Source organism: Peromyscus maniculatus, chromosome 21 (genome assembly GCF_049852395.1).
Source record: "Peromyscus maniculatus bairdii isolate BWxNUB_F1_BW_parent chromosome 21, HU_Pman_BW_mat_3.1, whole genome shotgun sequence".
Lineage (NCBI taxonomy): Eukaryota > Metazoa > Chordata > Mammalia > Rodentia > Cricetidae > Peromyscus > Peromyscus maniculatus.
The window spans coordinates 27495469-27505259 of NC_134872.1; positions in this window are offsets into that span (position 1 = coordinate 27495469).

The following is a 9791-nucleotide window of genomic DNA, read 5'->3' on the forward strand; positions in this document are numbered from 1 at the left end:
AGTAGCCATATCCTCCTCGCGTTGGTTTGGCCTGTGGTCTGGGAACTAGGATTTGCAGTCCTTTCCAGTGATTCTCGGAGTCTCTAGTATCCACTCAGTGGATCGTATTTATGTTCAACTAGTATTGGCTTCTGCTACCTGTATCCATGAGCCTTCATGATGCAGAAAGGATGGAATCTCTTCGGGACCTGATGATCTACACAGAGGGGGCAGCATCTTGATGGGACCTGATGCTTTATGGAGAGGCATGCAGAGCCAGTCTTGGCTGGAGAAGCCTCTTCTGCAGTGGGCTAAAGTTAATACAGAGTCCAGGAAGTGGCCAAAATGCAGAGAATAAGGGATAGTTGAGTGTTCGGCCCTAAATGGATCATGGATATCAACTCTGACCCCCAAAACTTAGGAAGCATTATGGAAGAGGGACCAGAAAGAAGGTAAGAGCCAGTAGATGTGGAAGAGTCTTGTGAAATGCCATCTTCCAGACACATGGCTGCTGTACTCATAGGCTCCCTGAAGCTGTGGTCACTTGCACGAGACCTTCACAAGGCCAAGCCAACAGTACCAGTCAGCATGCCATCAAGCAGCACTAATTGGAATCAGTGAATTACAATAGACAGACAGACAGACAGACAGATCTAGTATTTTAAACAGAGTGAACAGACCTCTATGGATCTAATGCTTAATCCAGGGGAGGTGGGGCTTCTACTGGCTTTGTACAGATCACGGCAGAGCCTCTCTCCCATCCAGTGCTGACTCTGGCACTGTATGAATACTGCATAGACTGGATGAGGAGGACCAAAGGCTCCGACCCTCTGTCTAGAGCAGTGTTCTGAGTCGGTTGGGGGCAGGGCCCATGGTCAACTTCTTCCTCCATGGAAACTTGCAGGAAGATTAAACCCTTCCCTTGACTCTTCAAGCCTGGATCAGAACCCGTAGTCTAGGGTTCTTCAACCCCCAGGGACTCTCACGGGTGTTAGCAGTTGAGGGCTATGCTACCATTAGTAATTTTCCTGCTAGGATATTGACTGAGCTGGATCCATGGGTGGGAGATCCTTCTTTGGATGTCTTTGGCTTGTCCACCGTGTGTGGTGTGCACCTTTTGTGTGGGTGTGTGTACAAGTGTGCAGAGGCCAGGGTTTGATGTCTTGTGTCTTCCTTTATTGCCTTCCACTTTTATTCTTTCTTTCTTTCTTTCTTTCTTTCTTTCTTTCTTTCTTTCTTTCTTTCTTTCTTTCTTTCTTTCTCTCTTTCTCTCTCTCTTTCTCTCTTTCTCTCTTTTTCTTTTCTTTTCTTTCTTTTTTTTTTTTTTTGAGATAGGGTCTCACTATGTAGCTCTGACTGTCCTGGAACTCACTCTGTAGCCCATGCTGGCCTCCAACTATAGAGATCCACCTGCCTCTGCCTCCTGAGTGCTAGGATTAAAGGTGTGCACTGCCATGCCTGGCCACTTTATTTTGTCAGTCAGGGTCTCTCAACGCTCAGCTGGCTAGTCTGGCTGGCCAACCAATGAGTTCCAAAGATCTGCCTGTCCCCACACTCATTCCCCCAGATCTCCCTCAAGCCTTGCTTTTGTGTGGTTTCTTGGGATTTGAACTTAGACGGATATGCCTGTACCTACTAAACCATCTCCACAGATCCTTCTCCACTCTTGACAGAAGGGGAAATGGGGCCATCCCTGGTTGGCAGTCTTAACCCTTCACCTCTCCGCCCAGGAATGCAGATGAACCTGGCGCTATCACCCAGCACCAGATCCAGTGGATCACGAGGCCCTGTCCCTTCTACCTGGCCCCGCATGACATCATGGGCCTCCCCCTCAGCCTCTAGGCCACATCCCTCCCTACCCCATCCAGATTCTTGTCTCTAAGAATCCTAGCTGCTCAGGGCAGGCCAGGCTGGCTTGGTTTATTTACTGCTGTCATTAATTAGTTTTGTTGGGGATGAAAGACAGGTCCCTGGAGAGGACCAGCGCATTAGAGTGCATTATTCCATCGTTGCTCTGGGCTTGCCGGCAAGAAGCACAGGCCCTGTCTGCTGTCAGCCCCACACAATTAATTAGCCCACAGCCTGTGTTCCCCTTGGGCCCAAGGGCTCTGTTCTGGCATCTAGTGTCCTTCAGCCCTCTTTGCCCCAATTTTAACTCTGCAGAGGTGGAGAACAAGCCCTCCAGGGTGAGAGGACACCTGCACTATGGTGTAAGACGGGAGTCTGGGTGTAAGGCAGGAGGTGCACATCCTGGCCAGGTAGACCCCCTTGTCCCAGTGACTCTCTCACTGAGTAAGTCTTAGGAGACATCAGTCGCTGAGCTAAGTGCCTTGAGCACAAGTGTCTTGTAAGTGTCCCAGGAGACACCATCTTAATTTGCCACATGAAGAAGTACAGGCTCTGGGAGGCAGGTGGGTGGTTTGTCCAAAGAACACACAATTGGCAGGAGTCTACTACCTAGGTCTGCCCAGTCCCAAATGCTGAGTTTTAGCTGTTTAATGTTGCTGGAGGGCTTCTCTCCAGGTTCCGCCAAGCCCCACAGTCCCACAATCCACGTATAAAATAATCACTCAGATGCTTATATTACTTATAAACTGTATGGTCATGGCAAACTTTTTGCTAACTGTTCTTATATCTTAAATTAACCCATTTCTATAAATCTATACCTTGCCACGTCGCTTGTGGCTTACCGGCGTCTTTACATGCTGCTTGTCCTGGCGGTGGCTGCAGTGTCTCTCTCCTTCTTCCTGTTTCCCCAATTCTCCTCTCTCCTTGTCCCGCCTATACTTCCTGTCTGGTCACTGGCCATCAGTGTTTTATTTATAGAGAGTGATATTCACAGTAGTTTAAAATGCTCAAAATGTTTGTTTAAAACTCGGGTTGTCTCATGAAGGGGGGCGCTGGCCTGAGAAAGTAGGAAAAGTTGGGGGCACACCCCATGGAAGGAAGCAGAGGGGATGGCCTAGAGGGCCTCAGCTCAGCAAGGCATCAGAAGACAGAAGTTTGAGTCTACCCCCTGAGTGACTGTGGGCAAGTCCTTGGTTTCTCCTTTTTGTTCAATGATTAGGTCTTCAATGGCACAAATTCTCTAAAGAGATAGAATGGCCCCGAGGTTTAGGCAAGATGGCCTTTGGAAAGTCCATTTCCCTGAGCTGCAGCTTTCAACTTGGAAAAATAGATGTAGGGGTCTAGTCAGGCTAGCTTTGTGGAACCATGTAGGGCCAAAATGTGGTAATATAACCCAGGGCCTAGCACAGTACCTGACTACAAAAAAGCTAGGTAAGTGATGATGATGGTGGTGGTGGTGGTGGTGGTGGTGGTGGTGGTGGTGGTGATGATGGTGGTGGTGGTGATGATGATGGTGGTGATAGTGGTGGTGGTGGTGGTGGTGGTGGTGGTGGTGGTGGTGGTGGTGATGGTGGTGGTGGTGATGGTGGTGGTGGTGATGATGGTGGTGGTAGTGGTGATGGTGGTGGTGGTGGTGGTGATGATGGTGGTGGTGGTGATGATCATGGAGGAAAAGGAGGAGAAAGGACTGATTCTCAGGCCAACTTTGCCTTTAATCCTAAGGATTGAACCTGTGGCTGGCCAACTACTCTATTTTGCATATCCAATGCAACCATGGCCCAGGAGAGGCCTAGATAGCTAAGCCTCCAGAATGATCCTGCTTGCTCAAGCCTTGGATTCCAATCCTATCAGGGTCTCCATTTGCCATGCAACCTTGAACAAGCCACCCATGTTACCATTTCCTGTAGTCTTCCTGAACAAGGCGTGGATACTTGGCCAAGACCCTAGAGAGACACTTCCACTCGGCAGGGACAGCCGCAGCCTCTCATGAAGGTTGCCATTGGCCCTCTGTGTGGCTGACTCAGGCTTATCCCAGAAGGGAGGGCTGGGTTGCTAGCATGAGGGTGCTAAGAAGTTAATTAAACCCTCCAGAAGCCATTTATCAAGAGAAGGGTGAATGTGTGTTCAATACCAGCCAAGGCTTGGTGCACAGAATGAGCCTTCCTGTAGCTGTGAATAATGGGTCCTCCCCTCGCCAGCATCCCTGGTTCTGAAGGATGGTCCTGGGGTGGCCATGGCTCATCTTAATGGCCTGCTGCTGAGGAGCCTGGCAGGCCAGTCCCCAGCACTCATCACTTCCCACCCAGGGGACTGCCCTCTGTCTGCCACGTTTCTAACTTCTCCAGATGGGTCTGAGGCCCGGTTAAGCTTCCCGCATGCTCCCTTCTCTCTTCCAGGGAAGAGTGGAGGGTCACCAAGGGAAAAGTGGAGGGCCACTAAGGGAAAAGTGGAGGGCCACTAAGGGAAAAGTGGAGGGCCACTAAGGGAAAAGTGGAGGGCCACTAAGGCCACAAGCTACATGTCTACAACTCTTATCCTGCCTGCCATTGCTAGCCCTGCTGTGAGGCAGGTTTGGGAATTGTTGTTGTTGTTTGTTTGTTTGTTTTGGGGAACAGGATTCTATGCAGTCCAGGATTGTAGCCAAAGATGACCTGCCTCCACCTCTCACATGGTGGGATTACAGGCGTGAACCACTACATTCATCTTCGGAACAGTCTGGAAGGGCAAAGAAGAAGAAAAGTATGGCTTGGCTGTGATTGGCCTAGGTTTTGCTAGTCTGCCCAGCTACTGCTTAACTCATCTATCCCCTGTCACACCTATGTGGCCACCCTGTAGGGTCACCAACACACCTGTCTGAGGGAGATGTCTGGCTGGGCTCCTGGCTAGTCTTCTTTGGCATCACTGTGGTGGGATATACCTGGCTCCCTCTTGACACCACTGTGTTCTAAGTGCTTCCGTAAAAGTTGAGGCTGGGGGCTGAGGAGATGGCTCTGTCAGTACAGTATGTGTAGCACAAACACAGAGCCCCGAACTTAGCCCCCAGAATCCACATAAAAGCCAGGTGTGGTGGCAGGCATTTGTAATCCAAGTGCCAAGAAGACTGAGGCAGATGGAGCCCTTGGGCACACAGGCCAGCCAGCCCAGCCTAAAATTGATAAAACATGCGATGCAGACTGAGGAAGATACATTGACTTATACCCTCCACACACATGCACAGGCACACACACACACACACACACTCAGTAAGGCGGGCCCTGGACAAAGAAGAAGATCGTAGGTCACTGGAGAGCATGGATTTGCACCCAGCAACCGACCACACAGTCCTGATCTTGGATGTCTGCAGCCCCGACTTCTGCTGGCATCTGTCGGGTCGGGCGGGTTTTCCCTCACCCGCTGCTCGCTCTGGACCACCTCCCGTCTGTCTGCTCATCTCTCTGCAGCCCCCACACTCATCACTTAGATCCTGGCCTTCACAGGCAATTTCTTTACCAGCCCCCCGCCCCACAACTTTCACCCAAGGGAGGGGCATGGTCACAGCTGAGAAATAGAGAGCTCTGCGCTCTCCCCCCCCCCCCACCAGGTGGGCCTTGCTTTGTCCCTTTTTGTGACCGTAGAAAAGGAGAACAGGCAGAGGATAGATGGGGTCCACGGCTTAGCAGGTGTCTGTCACCGCTCTGGCAGCCGGCATGGTGTAGGGAAACGGTGGGAGGGACCCTTGACAGTCATTCACGACTATAGCTAAGGACAAGGCACTTTGATTAGGCCCTCAAGATAATCGCTGCACACCTGGGATGGCGCCCACAGGGCTCCCCTTACCTCCCCCCACCCAGCTCCCCTTTGTCTGTCTGGGATGTCTCCAGCTTCAAAGCCTGAGATTTCAGCTGATAGATTGGGCAGGGGCCAGCCCTGGAACCTGAAAGCCAAGGCGGAATGGGGAGGACAGAGAGCCCTGGTCCTGTGAGCCAGGTTCCCCTTTCTCCTTCCCCACCAGCGGGAGCCATTTTTGGGATGTGGAAACATGTCTCCTGGTTCCCTGAACCAGAGAGGGCCCAGGGGGGTTGGAAGCTGAGAGGATCTAGCGAGAAGAGGAAGAACAGTGGGGGAGATATATGTGAGGGGTGTATGTGGGGGGTGGTGGGGTACATGTAGGTGGGTGTATATGTATGTGGCTATTTCTAGCCTCTCTCTTTGAGAATTTGGTCAGCTGGCCCTGGCCCTGCCTACATAGACTAAAGTTGGCCAGTAGCAGGACAGAGCCACCTCTAGGGGAGGCTGGAGCTGAGCTACTTGTGTGGATGCGGAACAGCATTGCAGCTACCTGAGACTGAGCCTACCTTGCAGATAGGGGCGTGGATGTCACACAGTGTTGTATGTTGAAATGTGGCTTCCTGCTGTCCCTCAAGGAAGGCTCCATGCATGGATCAGCTGGGTCTGGGTGCCTTTAACATCAAGTTGATTGGGGACAGTGTCTCTCATGTCCCCAGATCCAGGATCTGCGGAGCCAAGCTTGCTAGGAGAAGCAAATGCCTGTGTCACCCAAACTGCACACCAAGTCTCATTATTTATTTTCTGCTAATGAAATGATGACCTTGGCTGTGTGTTAGTGGGGCTAAATGTGGGACTCTGCTCAGGAGGAGGAGGAAAGTGCCCAGCTTTCTACCAGGAGCAGTCGTTTCCAGGGTCCAGTTTAGGGGGAGATCCTAGCCTGCCTCAGGTTGAGTCCCCTGTCTCTGAGAGTAACTTTCCAACACTTGTGCCTTGGGGAAGACAAAGTTCAGATGTGGGGAGCTGCTTCTTTGGGGTTCCATGGGGAGGCAAAAGGTCCAGGATTTGAATGAGGCCCCCTAGGTCTGGTAGGCCGGCCCTCCCTACTCTATGGGCAGATCTACCAACTTCTCCAGGCTGCTCGGTTCATCACTCCATTTCTTCTAGACCAAGGATCATGTGCATGGAGGGGGGCTACCCTGCTGAAAGCAGGCCCAGCTGGGTCCTAAAGCCCGTGAGTGGCTCCACCCTACTCACCCGCCCAGCCTGCTGAGTCCCGCAGGACAGCAGCAGCAGGTGCCAAGCATGCTCTCCAAACAGGCTCAGGCAGCCTGCCTGCCTCCCATCCTACTGCCAACCTTGGAAGAGACCGAGAGTATCCCTTGAAACCCACATCCCAGCCCCACTTCATTTGAAAACAGGGTCTTCGCGGGTGTTAGCGAGTCAAGATAGGGTCATGGTAGGGTGAGAGAGCCCCTCTTATAAGAGATGGGAAGAGGGAATTTGGACTGGAGGGGATACATGGGAGAAAGCCAAGGGTGCTGGAGACAGATTGGCATGATGTGGTTGTGAGGCAGGGACCCCTAGGCTCAGCAGAAACCGCGAGAGGCTGAAAGAAGCAAGGAGGGGCCTCCCCTCTAGAGCCCTGGGAAGAGGCCGACCCAGCTGATGCCTGGGATTTAGGTGCCTGGCCTCCAGAGCTGCGAGAGGAAGCCAGTACTGTGTAGTAACTTGTTTAATGACCCAGGAAATGAAAGCCATCCTCTCTCCTCAGAGATGTCACCTGGCTGCTTTCAACCACCATGCCAACCCTCTCCCCTAGAACTTGACCTCAAATCCTTTGTCCATTTCTTTTGCCCGTGACTCCACTTCCTCCCACTACCTGCCTCACTGTCTGATCCTCTCCCCTTGGGATCCTGATCCCGAGGAACCAATGCTCTCACCTCCAGCCACCCAGATAGCCCCATTGTCCTCTGCCATTCACTCCCAGGCCAGCTTCTCCTCCCCTGTCCCTCCTGGTCTAGCGGAATCAAGCAAATACCCCCAAGTCCCTGCATCCTCCTCTCCAGCGGTGCCCTGCCCACCAGCTTTACCTGGTCCTTCAGGCTGGATTGGGAACCACCCCTCATCAGGATAGACCCCAGCACCCTGGGTAGCAGCTGTTCATCACATGCTGCATTATCCCTGCTGGCTTATTTGGGAATCTGTCATTGTATGCACCAGGAAGGCTTGTCACAGAGCGGCTTGACCTAGTCCTCTCTTTTCCTTAGAGATGTAAAACTGTGGCCAGAGATAGAAGAAGCTTGCTTAAGCAGCCAAAATCAAGCTGGCATCCTTTGGCGGCGGCGGCTGAACCAGCACCGGGCAGTGGTTTTTGTGTCCACAAGAAGGAGCCACATCCTGGGCAGCTTGGGACCCCCTGACCTCCAGACCTCATAGCCTCCATGGGCTTGAGTCCTGAGGGCAGCAGGGGAGACCTTGCTTACTGATAGTGAGGCCATGGCATGCTGGGCAGGCTTGGCAGGAGACCATACCCCAGGCAGAACCAGAAGCTCATGGGGAATCTTCTCCAGGGCTGATTGGCTCAAGGATGCTCTCGGACATCGGCTCATACAGCTTCAAGACTGCCTCTGCTGTTGCCTCAGTTTCCCCATTTCGCCCGAATGTGGGGTGGCAGAGCCACACAGACACAGATTCTGGTTTGGGACTCACAATGCACCAGCTTAGATAGCCCGTCAGCCTTCCTGAGCCTCAGTGTCCCCAGATGATAGCAATGGGGAGACCCCAGAGACAAACAACACAAGGCTCCCTCTCTGCATATCCTCTCCCTCGTCCCAGTTTCCAAAGACCCCCTTGTTCTCATTCATGCCTTTGGGCCTCCCTTATTCCCCTGGGCAGAGCAGAGGGCTGACAACCTTGGGTAGCCTGGTGCCTGCCCTCCAGAGCCAGTGGCAAGCATCACTTAGGTCTCATCATGAACTTGTGAAGCAGAGACCACAACATATTCTCCAGAGAGGGAAACTGAGGCCCAGGAAGGATGAAGAGGCGCTTAGTGGCCAGGTGGAGTGGAGGCTAGGGAGGTCAGGGGCACCATCCCTGGTGACCTCCACCTAAGGGTTCGGTCAGCACACAGCACTCCTGATAACCTGCTCTTCACTGGTGTCTTGGAATAGTCAAGGATCCTAGACCTCAGTCCCATGCCATAGCCACCTGGCCTGCATGCTACTGGACCAAGTGACCCTGGTAGGGGTGGAGGTCCTGGGCAGCAAATGCCCAGACCAGCTCAGCAGGCTGCCCTCTACAGCACTACACCTCTTACAGGCACCTATAAATCTTATCTGTCCCCCATGTGGGGAGGACTGGGCATCCAGAGAGATGGAGGGCCTGTCCCACTGTCTATCTAGATGGTTCTGCTAGGCCAGGCAATTTTGCTGATGTCACCTCCCTGGAGATATTAAATATTGATAAAGCAATAAATCGCCCTGCACCTTCCCTGGCTCACATCATGGTGTGAGCTGAGGGAAGACAAGTAGATTGGGGGAGATTCACCGAGGCTGATGGGCATCCATTCTCCTGGCACTCTGGGAATCATGGCCTTGTGCTGGAAAGGAGTCAGACAGGGCAACTGGTCTGTCCTCCTGAGTCCAGGATGCACATGAACATGGAAGGTTAGCTCATTACCATGAGCAATGGCCCCTTTTCTTAGGAAATTCTTCTCTGAGTCTGGCTATAGTCCACACAGAGCAGGATTCTGATAGGCGAGTCCATATCTTTTCATTTCCTCCTTTATTTTGAGTCAAGGTCCTGATGTGCAGCCCAGGCTGGTCTGAAATGTATTGGGCTTATAGCTTTGAGCTACCATGCCTGGCAGCAAGCTCCACGTCTTGAGAACCAACCGACCTTGGCACCTCATTTCAGGGGAATAGAAGAACATCTGAGGGTGTGCTCAGAAGCCTCATTCTGACCAGCTGTTGCCTATCCACTTGCTCAAGGTCACTTGTGACCTTGGGCAAATTATGATGTCTCTGAACCTCAGAATCCTGGTCAGTGAAGCAGATTTGTGCTCAGACCCTCCCCAGTGTGGGGAGGAGCCTGAGCCAATGCTCTTCAGTAAACACGACTCTGAGGAGTGAGTTCTTAGGAAAGGGACTTGCTGGTGTAAAGTCTGTTGTAAATGGCTTGGTGTAAATATCTAGGGT